We start from the raw sequence: 13,825 nt of genomic DNA on the forward strand, positions 1-13,825 counted from the left end.
ATGAGGTTGGGCAGGGATGTATATGGCACTAGCCACCTGGCCACCACCAAGATGTCCCCGTCTCTCATCTCAGCTTTTTTCTGCATCTCAGCTTCAGTTTGTCAGACACCAGCTCCATAAGACTAGAAATTTGGCAGCTGTTCCCTCACTAGGAGTGGGAGTAAACTCGCCCTCTGGATTTTATCCAGCCAGCCTGGATTTTGTCAAATTGGAAAATCCAAGAAGGAGCTGTGATTGGCCTGGCCTAGGACCTGTGCTTACTCCTGTGATTGAAGCACTGCGATTGGCAACCTGGATTAGGACCACCTGGTTGGAGTTTGGGGAGGATCTGTTTGTTCCCCAAAAGAAGAGTGATGATGTTCTTATGAGAAGGGAGAATTGCCAGGCAAACTGAACCATGGATGTCCACTGCAAAAGAATAGGCAGGATAAGAATTTCAGCAGAAATGTTGTGCATACCTCATACTAACTTACTGAGGATATTTCATCAAAACACAGTCTATTAGAACTACAGGACTTCTATATGGAACTAGACCTTAAACCTTTTAAACTCAGGAATTGGAGCAATACACAAACTCTCCATATACTGTGTGTTACCACTGAATTATTGAAAAGACACCCAAATTGTCTTCTTTTGCATTAATTTTCTTTTTTAGATGGAGTCTTCCTCTGTCACCCAGGCTGGAATGCAGTGGTGTGATCTTGGCTCACTGCAACCTCCACCTCCTGGGTTCAAGCGATTCTCCTGCCTGAGCCTCCCAAATAGCTGGGATTACAGGCACCTGCCACCACGCTGGCTAATTTTTGTATTTTTAGTAGAGACACGGTTTCACCATGTTGGCCAGGCTGGTCTCAAACTCCTGACCTCAGGTGATCCGCCCACCTCGGCCTCCCAAAGTGCTGGGATTACAGGCATGAGCCACTGTTCCCAGCCCTTTTGCACTAATCTTTCTGGTGAGCTTCTCAGAATATGTGAGATATAAAGCATGTAAATGAATAGGAGACTCAATATCATAAAATATCAATTCATTTACTAATTAATCTGTTCATGTAATGAAATTCCAATAAAAATCCCAACAGAGTCCTTTCTTTCTTTCTTTTCTTTTCTTTTCTTCCTTCTTTCAAGATAGGGTCTCACTCTTGCCCAGGCTGGAGTGCAGTGGTGCTGTCTCAGCTCACTGCAGCCTCAACCTCTCAGGCTCCAGCCATCCACCCACCTCAGCCTCACAAATAGCTGAGACTATATGCATGCACCACCAAGCCCAGATAATTTATTTTATTTTAGTTTTTGTAGAGACAGCATCTCACTCTGTTGCCCAGGCTGGTCTTGAACTCCTGAGCTCAAGTGATCCTCGCACTTTGGCCTCCCAAAGTGTGATTACAGGTATGAACCACTGTGCCCGGCCCAGGGTTTTCAATTAAAATGAACAAGCAGATTCTACATTCTATTTTTAGGGCCCCAAATAGGAAAGACATACTGAATAATAATTAAGTAGGGGAACATTCTCTACCGGATAACAAGATTTTGTACAAGCTACAGTAATTAAGACAGAATGAAAAAAAAAAGACAGTATGGTAGGGAGGCTGGCATAGATCAACAAATGGAAACTGTAGTAGACCACTCTAAGATAACCCCAATGATCCCCATCTCTGGGTATTCACAGTCTTGTCTGCTTCCCTAACCTTGAGTATGGGCTGGATTTGGTGGCTCACTTCTGATACAAAGAGCATGACAGACATGATAAAGTGTCACTTCTTGTCATTTATGAGATTAGAGAATGAAAAGGTCGTGATTCTTATCTTGGGAGCTCTCTGTCACTTTCTTTGATCTCTCACTTGGAGGGTAAGCAAGTTGTCACGTTGTGAGCAACACTAAGGAGAGATGCATGTGGCAAGGAACCAATGTCTCTGGTCAACAGCCAGTGAGGGCCAGACACCTGCCATCAGCTACACAGTAAAATTGCAAGTGGCTCCTTTTTCAGTAGAGCTTCAAAATGACTGCTGCTTTGGTCAACCCCTTAATCACTGTCTTGTGAAAGACCCTGATCCAGAACTACCTAGCTGGACCATTCCCAGATTCTTAAACCACAGAAACTGTGAGATAATAAATGTTTATTGTTTTCAGCTGCTAAGTTTTGGATTAAGTTGTTGTGCATTAATAGGCAACCAATATACACACACACCATGTTTGTGTCTGTGTGTGTGTGTGTGTATATAAATTTGGTATGTGTTATGTTAGTGCTAGTGGGGAAAAGATTATTTTTTCAATGAATGGGGTAAGGACAATTGATTATGTATGTGATAAAAAAAAAGATCTCTATTTCATACCATAAAGGAAAACATAAGTCCAAGAGGATTACAGACATAAATGTGAAAAAGCAAAACTTAAAACCTTGAAGAATAAAATATTAGAAAATGCCTTTGTGAATTCATGGTAGAAATTTCTTAATGAAGGCCGGGCACAGTGGCTCACCCCTGTAATCCTAGCACTTTGGAAGGCTGAGACAGGTGGATTGGCTGAGTTCAGGAGTTTGAGACCAGCCTGGGCACCACAGTGGAACCTCGCTCTGCTAAAATTCAAAAAATTAGCCAGACGTGGTGGCATGTGCTTGTAGTCCCAGCTACTTGGGAGGCTGAGGCAGGAGAATTGTTTGAACCTGGGAGGCAGGGGTTGCAGTGAGCCGAGATTGTGCCACTGCACTCCAGCCTGGGTGACAGAGCAAGACTCCATCTCCAAAAAAAAGAAAGAAGTTTCTTAATGAGATATAAAAGCACGAAGTATAAAAGAAAGCTAAAACACACCCTAAAAGGTAAAAAGTTAAACCATAGACCAGGAGAAAGTATGGGCAACACACATAGCCAACAAAAGTTCAGTATCCAGAATATGTAAAAACTGTTAGAAATCAATGAGAAAGAGACACACAACTCAATAGAAAAAAATGCCAAAAAAGAATAGGCAATTTACAAAAGAGAGAATAGAAATAGCATATAGGCATATGAAAAATTGCTCCAAGTCTGCCCTACGTGGTGAAACCCCACCTCTACTAAAAGTACAAAAATTAGCCGGGTGTGGTGGCACACGCCTGTAATCCCACCTACTTGGGAGGCTAAGGTGGGAGAATCACTTGGACCTGGGAGGTGGAAGTTGCAGTGAGGTGAGATCATGCCACTCCACTCCAGCTTGGGCGACAGAATGAGACCCTGGCTCAAAAAAAGGAAAGAAAGGAAAGGAAGGAAAGGAAGGGAGGAAAGAAAGAAAGAGGAAGGAAGGAAGGAAGGTAGGAAGGAAGGAAGGAAGGTAGGAAGGAAGGAAGGAAGGTAGGTAGGTAGGAAGGAAGAAAGGAAGGAAGGAAGAGAGAGGCCGGGAGTGGTGGTTCACGCCTGTAATCCCAGCAGTTTGGGGGGCCGAGGCAGGTGGATCATGAGGTCAAGAGTTTGAGACCAGCCTGACCAACATGGTGAAACCCCGTTTCTACTAAAAATACAAAAATTAGCCAGGTGTGGTGGCTTGTGCCTGTAATCCCAGCTACTCAGGAGGCTGAGGAGAATCACTTGAACCCGGGAGGCAGAGGTTGCAGTGAGCCAAGATCACGCCACTGCACTCCAGCCTGGGTGACAGCGTGAGACTCTGTCTCAAAACAAGTAAAAGAAAAAGAAAAATCGCTCCAATTTTCTGGTAAATAGGGAAATGCAATTTAATATAGAAATGAGTTTTCTTTTATGCTCTTGAGATTGACAGGAATTAAAAAATTAAAAACCTGTTAATATCAAGTGTTGGTGTGGATGTAGAACAGCTGAAATGCATAAACATTTGCTGGTGGACACATTTTGGAAAGTAATTTGGGAGTATCTAATGAAGTGGAAGAGAGTACATCCTGGGATCCACTGCTAAGTATATATCCTAGAGAGTTATTGTGTCTGCACTCCATGAGACATATGTAACAGACATGGTTTGAATGGCAAAAAAAATAAAAGAAGAAAAAAGGATAAAGCCTTAATGTCCAACCATAGGAAAATAGATAGATTGTGTTATTTTCATTGAGTGGACTACTATACGTAAGTAAAAATGAATGAACCAGAGCTACTATTCCAACACTGATAAATCTCATAATAGAAATGAAAAAAATTACAAGTTGCAGAAGAATACACATAGCACAATACCGTTTTTGCAAAGTTTAAAAATATGCAGAATGACATAATGTATTGCCTAGGGCTAAATACACATCTAGTAATGGTACAGGAAGTGCCTGGGAATAAACAAATTCAGGAACATGATTTTTTCTAAGGGGCAGCAGAGGAAGACATAGGGGAGGGATATACTGTGTTGACAATGTTTTATAACGTAAGCTGGATGTTGGGCAAATGGAGAGTTGTATTATTCTTTATGATTCTCTGTATATTTTAAATATTTCATCGCACATTTTTTTTTAAACTAAAAAGTAACAAGCACCACATAGAGAAACAAAAGGGAAGACAGTGATAGTGGGGAAGGAATAGTTTAGAAATAGTCCCTGTTTGAGAAGACACAAATTCCAAAGAGTTTAGAAATGCTTTGTCAAACTAGAAAACAGAAAGAGGTTCTCTAAAAGAAAAACGTATTTGTTTGAACGTAGGGCATCGCAATGGGAATATGTGTGCCATAGTAAACTATGTGCATATTCAGGGAGATAAAGGAAAACAAAAGTTTTTAAATGAAAAATGAGGAAGATTACATAATTGTTTTGAGACAATTATCCTTGGCTACAATGATCAACAGTAAGGGTGATGATGTCCGTCTGAGGATGGACAGAGTTCCTGGGCGGATGTCCTTGCAGAAGTATTTCTTTGCATAAAGTTTTGATGGCCTTTGTACAAGGTTGTAGTTTCACAGAATCTTCTGTGATAGTTTTGTCGTCAGGCATACAAGCCTGAGACCCTTCTTTTCAGAGCCCTCCTCAACTCTGTGTTTCAAGATTTTTATAAAACACTTCACACTGACATGAAAACTTTCACATTCTCCTTTTTGGTAGAAGGGGTGGATTAATTTTCCCAGGGATGATGTAACACATTACCACAAACTCGGTGACTTAACAGAAACTTATTCTTTCACAATTCTGGAGGCAAGAAGCGTGAAATCAAGGTGTTAGCTGGGCCATTCCCCCTTACAGGCTCTATGGAAAATCCTTCTTTGCCTCTTTCAGCTTTTGGTGGCTCCTGGAGTTCCTTGGCCTTCATCTTCACATGGCCTTTCTCCCTGTCTTCATGTCTATAATCTCTCTCCACTTTCTTTGATAAGGACTCTAGTCATAGATTTAGGACCCACCCTAAATCAGGATGATTTCTGTTGGTAGAAGAGCTGAAGCAGGACTGGCTTGTCTGTCATAATATAAAAGAGTCTTGGAAGATGTCCAGGGTCCAGGCTCTAAAACCCTTCGTGGCCTTTGGGACACCAAGCTCTGTGCCAAAGGGTGGAAGGCTGCCCTGCTGTGCCACAAATCTAAGCCCAGGGCATAAAACCCCTTGTGGCTTGGATGGAATCCGGGGCTCAGGGCATAAAACTCCTCGTAGCCTCTGGAATGTGCACAGACTTGTTGGTTGCTCTCCCAGGCTCGTAAACATGTTCTCCATTATCTCAAGCAGCAGAGTATATTCTATATGTGTCAAAGAAAATGCTAAACCATCACAGCTACGCTTCATGCACCGCTACGTTTCTACCCCTACGTCCTCACGCCCTTACCTGTTTACCCCTACATCCACATGTCCTCGCCACCTGCTTCTTTGATCACCAATAAATAGTGTAGGCTCCCAGAGTTCAGGGCTTTTTCAGCCTCCATACCAGCATTGGCCCCCGGACCCACCTTATGCACTCTTAACTTGTCCTTTCTCATTCCTTTGTATGGGTGAAGCCCAGGACCCCAGACTGGGGAGAAATGGAGGGACAGGTTAAGGAAGTGTGTGTGTAAGCAATTCTAGAATGAAGTCAGAAGAAAAAAAAAAGAACTACATATAACTTCCTAAATTGCTGTGTTGTTTTTCTAGTAGAATGCTTGCCTTTGTATAATGATGATTGCTTGATTGTTCAACAGTAATCAGGTTATTAAAGCAACAATGAAGGACTGAGCCAGTCACCATGAGGTTTGGCTGCCAGTGAGAGTTAACAGCATGTGATGTGCTTTCCCCTGCAGAGGGCCTATAGACAGACGTGCAGGATGGGAGGTGACACATCACCCAGATTCCTTTCTCAGGAAGGCATAACTATTAAGGCCCTGGGAGAGGAATGCAGCCCTTATGGAGAGCCTATAAACGGACGCATGAGGGATGTCTGTTTGGAAGTGAAAGCTTCAGTGGTTGAGATAAGGGCGTAAAGCTCTTCTTCTCCCACCACTCTCCTAGGCCTGCCCAGGGGCCCCTCCCCCGGTCAGACCGGTCGTCTGGTTTCATGTCCCGTTCTTACTTGCCTACTGCGCAACCATCTTAAACATAGTTTATAGTTAAAGCCTGATCCTATTAAATTGCTGATGCACGCAACTAGTGGTTGGAACTCACCGTTCCGTATATCCATACATGTTTACTGTGGACCTCACCCTATAAGCATGTGAACCTCTCACCCCCTGATCAGACCACCCTCTGCTCACTGCCCTTGCTCCCCCTCCCACATGTAAACTGATAATAAATGCTGGCTAGTCCAGTGCTTGGGTAACATTGCAGCTCCACATTGTGGTGATCCCCCTGGACCCAGCTTTCACAAACTCATCTCTGTTTGACCCACCTGGGATAAGAAAGAGAATCCACATTGCTGGCGGGGCTGGTTCCCACTAGAACTTTGACTCCACTGGACTTTGTAGCCCCTACAGCCTGGTGTTGGATCTGATCACCCCAACAATTTCACCTTGAGATTTTTTACTTCATTACACCTTCAAAGATTTTTTTTTTCCAAATAAAGTCACATTCACAGGTCATGGTAATTAAGACTTAGACATATTGGCTGAGTGCGGTGGCTCACGCCTTTAAGACCAGCCTGACCAACATGGTGAAACCCTGTCTCTACAAAAATACAAAAATTAGCCAGGCGTGATGTTGTGCACCTGTAGTCCCAGCTACTCAGGAGGCTGAGGCAGGAGAATCACTTGAACCCAGGAGGCAGAGGTTGCAGTGAGCTGAGATGGTGCTATCGCACTCCAGCCTGAGCAACAGAGCAAGACCTCCATCTCAAAAAAAAAAAAAAAAAAAAGACTTGGGCATATTTTGTGGGGGGTACACAATTCAACCCATCGCAAGGGATGTATACATGGCTTTTCTTTTTTGTTGGTAATAATTTAAGATTAGGAAATATGAGAATATGTTTAAAATACTTTTGTGATTACATTTATTTTCCTTAATGAACATCATCTTATTAGTTGTATAAACCAAAAACAAAATTGTAACCCCCCTGCACCCCACCACCCCAACCATCTGAATGGACCCTTCCTCTCGGCCAAGGGTATGAAAAGGGTTATTGTGTCTGCACTCCATGAGACATGTATAAGAGACATGGTTTGAATAGCAAAAAAAAAAAAAAAAAAAAAGCAAGAAAAAATTGATAAAGGCTAAATGTCCAACCACAGGAAAATAGATAGATTGAAAACTAGTGCAGCCCATGATGGAAGGAGGAGTTGGACATGCCTCATTATACCCTTGTCCCTCTTGGAATTACTGATAAGACACTCTTTAAGTCTGATAAGAAACATTTACAATCTATTTTCTCTGAAGCCTGCTACCTGTACCCTTCAACTGCATGATAAAACCTTGATCTCCACAACCCCTTATTGTAATCCACACATTTCTTTCTGTTGATAATAACTCTTTCAACCAATTGCTAATCAGAAGATTTTTAAATCTACCTGTGGCCTGGAAGGCCCACCCTCCATGTATTATGTCTCCCTAAAATGTATAAAAGCAAGGTGTAACCTGGCCACCTTGGGCACATGTCGTCAGGACCTCCTGAGGCTATGTCATGGGTGCATCCTTAACCTTAGCAAAATATTTGCAAAATAAACTTTCTGAATTGATTGCGACCTGTCTCAGATACTTTTGGGTTCACAGTTCCTTAGGTTCTTATTGTCAGGTTTTTCGGGTTTCTACACTGGCAGAGATTTTTGTTTGCAAATAGAATGGACCATACTAAAAAAGCTATAAATGTGCCATTACAGCCACAAACTGATAATCCTTCAAGAAAAGCTCAAAGGAATGAGCTGTGGATAGTTATTTAATATTTATATATGTTTTACTTGAATAACTGGCTACTTAAATTGTTATTTGAAAATATGATCATGTGGTACTTTAGGACAATGATAACATAACAAATATTGATAATCTGTGCACCTTAATTGCATATTCCCTACAACACCTAGACATTTCCAATTGGTTGTTTTGACATTTTTATTTCGGTCAATAGTATCATCTTCTTGTCAATTGATGAGACTTGACACCAAACTCATCATTGAGTTAGACATTTTTCGAACTGGAAGGGAACTTAGAGATTATCTCAACTCCCCCATTTCTTTTTACAAATGAGGACATCCAGTAATAGAGCAGTTTCACAATCTGAGGGTTAGTTGACTAAACAGTTATTTGTTGAGTAGCACAGTCACAGGACTCAGTTTCCCTGATTACCAGTTCAGTATTTTTCTTCACTACACACACTAATACTAAACTACTACAAATAACAGCTAGCATTGATTTAGCCATTACCATGTACTACTGTGCTAAGTGTTTTTATGTGTTCCCTCATTGTATTTTCAGGGACACTTAATACTCAGGATCGTGGGCACTTAATGTCTTATATAAGTGCTGCATGGGGTTTACTTTCTGTTAAGCCTCAAGAGAGCTCTGTGGAAGGTACAGTTTTCCTGTATCTCAGGCATTCTCAGGGGTGCTATCATTTGGCAGTATTCCATGAAGCTAGTTTTCTGCCAGAGTTAATGAGACTATTGCATGGATCACGGTGCTACAAATCTAATACATCAACACATGTCTTTAGAACCAAAGCTCTGTCCATATTTAGTATTATTTCTTAGGAATATATTTTCAAAAGAGGCATTTGTAGGTTAAAGCATATGAATGAATATATTTAAGGCTCTTTATTTAAGGAATATGGTATTCTGTTTTGTTTCTTACTACATGAGAATAGAGAGACAGTATAGAGACAGGAAAAGAAGGCAAGTATAAAACCTGCCCCAGCTCCATCAGTGCTAAAAGTAAACAACGAGATTCGATGGACAAGAGGTAGAGCACTTGTCCTCAACACTACCCCAACAAATGGCAGGAGTATCGTATGGGAGGCCGGTTCCCCCAACCCCAAGTCCCAATGGGCAACCCCATGGGCCCAGATGCAGGCAGTGGACTGGGAGGCAGGTAAAGAATCTAGGGCTAAGTGCTCAGTATCTTTTGTATCGAGCAGTAAACAAGCTAGTCCCTCTCCCCTGGGAAGTGAGCAGTTGTGCCTTCTCATGCCGTGGTTGCTGTGGCCTGCTTAGTTGCCTACAGATTAGTTAAGGAAGTGGCTCAGAGTTAGAGGGTAGGTAGGTCTTGCATTTCGGCACAGTCAGCAAAGATATTCAGGAACTCTCTTGCTCCCATAAGCTTATATTGTATAATCACTGAGTAATGTCTATTAATATGGATGGACAATGGTTTAATTTGTGATTTTTTATATTCATTCTTGTTTTTTTTTCAGTTGACAGACCTTTCAGTCCTCATTCCACATTGATCTGCTCTACATTCAAAGACTGACTTTCACACCTGTAAGACAAAATAGTTTATGTAAGAAGCTATATTTGCTCATTCTGCTTGCCAGCAGAATGTCAGATAATCCTTGGGCAGCCAAATTTCACAAATCCCCTAACTCAGTGACTAAGTGCAGCCCCTGGAAGAATGCCCCTGAAGATGATAACATCTCTTGCATGAATCTTTTCTTGCAAAAGTTCCAGGATCCTAACTCATGCCTCTTCCTGTACATAATAAGATAATAGCTGATAGGATTAATGATTATGCCTCTATAATCTATAACCAGATGTACCCTTGAACCCCACCCTTGATGAGATTTTGCTCTAATGTAACTGCTGAGCTCATTTGATGTAACTGCTGAGCACATCTGATGCCACTTCCCATCACGTGCCACCACCTGTACCTAAGCTTTGGAGCAGTCTCACAGAAAGTCTCTGAAAGGCTCTCCGGATTGCAATCCTCAGTAAGACATCTGAATAAAACTAATGTTAATTATTTAAATGACTGATTTTTTTTTCCTTTGGTTAACACACCCAACTAAAAACGGACCGCTCACATCATGTCAGGCAGTAACAGCAAAAGCAGAACCGTACTGGAGAGGGGAGGGGGTGGACTTGGGAGAGAAGTCAGTTTTCCCCCAGAATCTTTCTCTCTCATCAGTCACAGGTTTCTGAACACACTGACTCACCAGGAAACACTTTTTAGGTTCTCAAGGAAAACACTAAGTAACTTCAGAAACTGTAAAGGTCAGAGAAAACATTATTTTATATATTTCCGTATTTCCACGTATACGCCGGAATCCTCCCTAGCCCCTGGCACTGCACTCCAAATGTCCATCTCCAGGAACCCGCGCTTCAGTGCCCGGGGTCCCCTAAACAATGTTTCAGTCCTCGGGCTCGGTGGGTGCATCCTTTATTGGGGAGCGCGGGGGCTGCCAGTGCCCCTCCAGTCGCTACCCGTAGGGAGCGGCGCGCTGCGGAGCCCTCGCGGGGCGCCCCGGAGCAAGCCTGCGTCGGACTCTCAACCGTCAGCCTCGCTCCGGGCCGCGGAGGCCGGAGCAGCTCCCCCGGGGCAGCGCAGCCTCTGGGGCCGGCCTCAGTGGGCTGAGTGGTCGGGGCATCGGAGCCCAGAGAGCGACTGGTGAGTGCCTGGTCGGGGCGCGCTGTGAGCGGCCGGCCCCTGCCACGGAGGCCCTGCTGCAGCCGGGTTCCCCGCCCACTTTCCTTCTTTTTAGGGGACTGGAATCCACGCTACAGTTCAGTCCTCCACCTCTGTTAGTTGAAAGCAGGGAACCCCTGCTTCGAAACCCTAGCTGAGTCACTGCCCTTTGTCAGTCTCTACACTGGACATTTAAGTGACTTCACACCCACTCCCCGTTTTGAGAATAGAAACCAAATACCGCACGTTCTCACCTATGAGTAGGAGCTAAGCTATTGCTACGCAAAGGCATCCTGAGGCGTATAGTGGACTTTGGAGACTCAGAAGGGGAAGGGTGGGAGCGGGGTGATGGATGAAAAAACTACATATCGCTTACAATGTACACTACCTGGATGACCCTGAAATCCCAGACTTCACCACTATCCAAAGCATCCATGTAAAAAAACCACCTGTACCCCAAAAGCTATTAAAATAAAAGTATAGACATAAATATATATATATTTTTTTATTTTATTTTAATTTTTTTTTTTGAGACGGAGTCTCGCTCTGCCGCCCAGGCTGGAATGCAGTGGCGCGATCTCGGCTCACTGCAAGCTCCGCCTCCCGGATTCAAGCCATTCTCCTGCCTCAGCCTCCCGAGTAGCTGGGACTACAGGCGACCGCCACCACGCCTGGCTAATTTTTTTTGGTATTTTTAGTAGAGACAGGGTTTCACAGTGTTAGCCAGGATGGTCTCGATCTCCTGACCTCGTGATCCACCCGCCTCCGCCTCCCAAAGTGCTGGGATTACAGGCGTGAGCCACCACGCCTGGCCATATACCTATATATTTTTAAAAATTCAAAAATAAAACAGAAAAAAAAAAAAAAACTATCCCTCCAGGCTTATTTCCCGTTCCTCTACCCTTCTCATTCCCCTCTAGCCCAAAAGTCTCATCACTGAATTTACCACTTTTCCCAAGATAGTGTGGCTGTTTTTGCTTCTCTGCTTTTGTACGCCACTGTCCCCACCTTCTGCCTAGAGTGTTTCTCTCTCCCATCCTTTCCTGACAACTCTTGTTTAGACTCGACTCGGGTGGTTCCTTCTCCGTCAAGTTTTTTGTTTTTGTTTTTGTTTTCCAGAAGTTTTGCTGCCTGCTAAGCTCCCTTAGCCCTTCGTTAATTCACCTGTCCTTGACATTGACCATCTTGTGTTGTATTCAATAGTCTGTCACACCAATTTGATTGTGCATTTTGCTTTGGAGAAGTCCTTAGTCTTTTATGTAGCCACAGTGGCCACACATGCAGAAGACGCTCAATATTGTTGAATGAACTAATGCATTTGGGATAGGGTTACAGGAATGGGTGCAAGAGAAAAGGGTGTGGTTGAATTGGCTGTACCCAGCACACAGCTATGCAACTTGCTCACTTATTGTAGTATTCCTAGGAGTGGAGGAGTCCAACACCTGGAAATGCTCCTGAAAATAACCAGGATGCATTTTTGGTTGACTTTGCGGAAGTTTACTGAATCCTTAAAATTGAACTTAAGGAGAAGGGATGGTGGGAATTGAAAATGGTTGCATCCAGCCTGGGCAGCATAGTGAGATCCCATCTCTACAGAAAAACCAAAACCCAAACCAAAAAAGAACAGCCAAGTGTGATTGTGTACGCCTTTAGTCCTAGCTACTTGGGAGGCTGAGGTAGGAGGATCGTTTGAACTCAGGAGGTGAGGACTGCAATGAGCTGTGCTCGCATGACTGTACTCCAGCCTGCACAACAGAGCAAGTTGTCTGTGAAGAAGAGAAGGACCCAGAGAAAGTGAACAAGTGTTGACGCCACATTCACTCTGTGTTCTTTGGGTCAGCAGAATGTGAACGCTTGGGGGTAGATTCATAGGGAATTTTAGGTCCTAATTTTTTTTTTAAGATAGGTTCTCACTCTGTCACCCAGACTGGAGTGCAGTGGTGCCATCTTGGCTCACTGCAGCCTTGACCTCCTGGGCTCAAGCTATCCTCCCTCCTCAGCCCTCCAAGTAGCTGGGACTACAGGTGCACGCCACCACGCCCGGCTAATTTTTTGCATTTGTTGTCAAGACTGGGTTTCTCCATGTTGCCCAGGCTAGTCTCAAACTCCTGAGCTCAAGCTCAAGCTCAGGAGTTTGTATGTTACAGTATATGATATGCACAGATATAATACAACTAAAATGTACACATGATTTTTTTTTTTTTAAGAAAAGAACCATACAGAAAGTTAGGAAATTGGAAAGTAAAAATTCTTCTTCTACTTCCCTTCTTCAATCTCTTTCACTCAGAGAGATTCTTATTAATAATTTATTGTGTATTCTCCCTAGAAAGCTTATAACGTACTTTATCAAATCTAAACTATTACTGATTACAATTTTTTTGCAATTCTATACATGCAAATTAGGTAATTTATGTAACTGCATAAAGAAAAAAATGCTGAGAAACAAAAAAATGCTGCATATTAAACCTTCTTAAAGTATGCATCTTAGAATTGATGAAATACCGTATATACACATATACACACTTTAAAAATTTTATGCGAGTGGTGTTATTATGCAATGTATCTTGCTTTTTATGTAACAATGTGTCTTGGAGAGTTTTACATATCTGCATATATAGCCCTACCTCATTCTTTGTATCGCTAATGATGCATTAAAATTTTATTGAACAAGAGTAGTACAGAACAACTAGTGGGCCCTTCATTAAGGGACATCTTGGTTGTTTCCAAGGTGTGTGTATGTGTCTGTGTGTTTTCTGGCTTGTTTTTGCTATTACAAACATGTTGCAGTGAACCACCAACCTTGTGTGTGTGTGTGTGTGTGTGTGTGTGTGTGTGTGTGTGTGTATATTGTATATCTATCTATATATAGTTGGTAAGATTTTTTCATTTTTGCTACAGTTTTTAGGAATTCCTCTATATAAAGT

General features: G+C 42.8%; 1 protein-coding gene across 1 annotated transcript in view; it reads left to right on the top strand.

Annotated features, from left to right (window-relative positions):
• Nucleotides 1-13,825, top strand: part of DNAH8 (dynein axonemal heavy chain 8) — a 393,081-nt gene that overhangs the window by 61,291 nt on the left and 317,965 nt on the right. The gene's annotated exons all lie outside the window — the stretch shown is intronic.

The sequence above is a fragment of the Pongo abelii genome, chromosome 5 (assembly GCF_028885655.2).
Source record: "Pongo abelii isolate AG06213 chromosome 5, NHGRI_mPonAbe1-v2.0_pri, whole genome shotgun sequence".
Taxonomy (NCBI): domain Eukaryota; kingdom Metazoa; phylum Chordata; class Mammalia; order Primates; family Hominidae; genus Pongo; species Pongo abelii.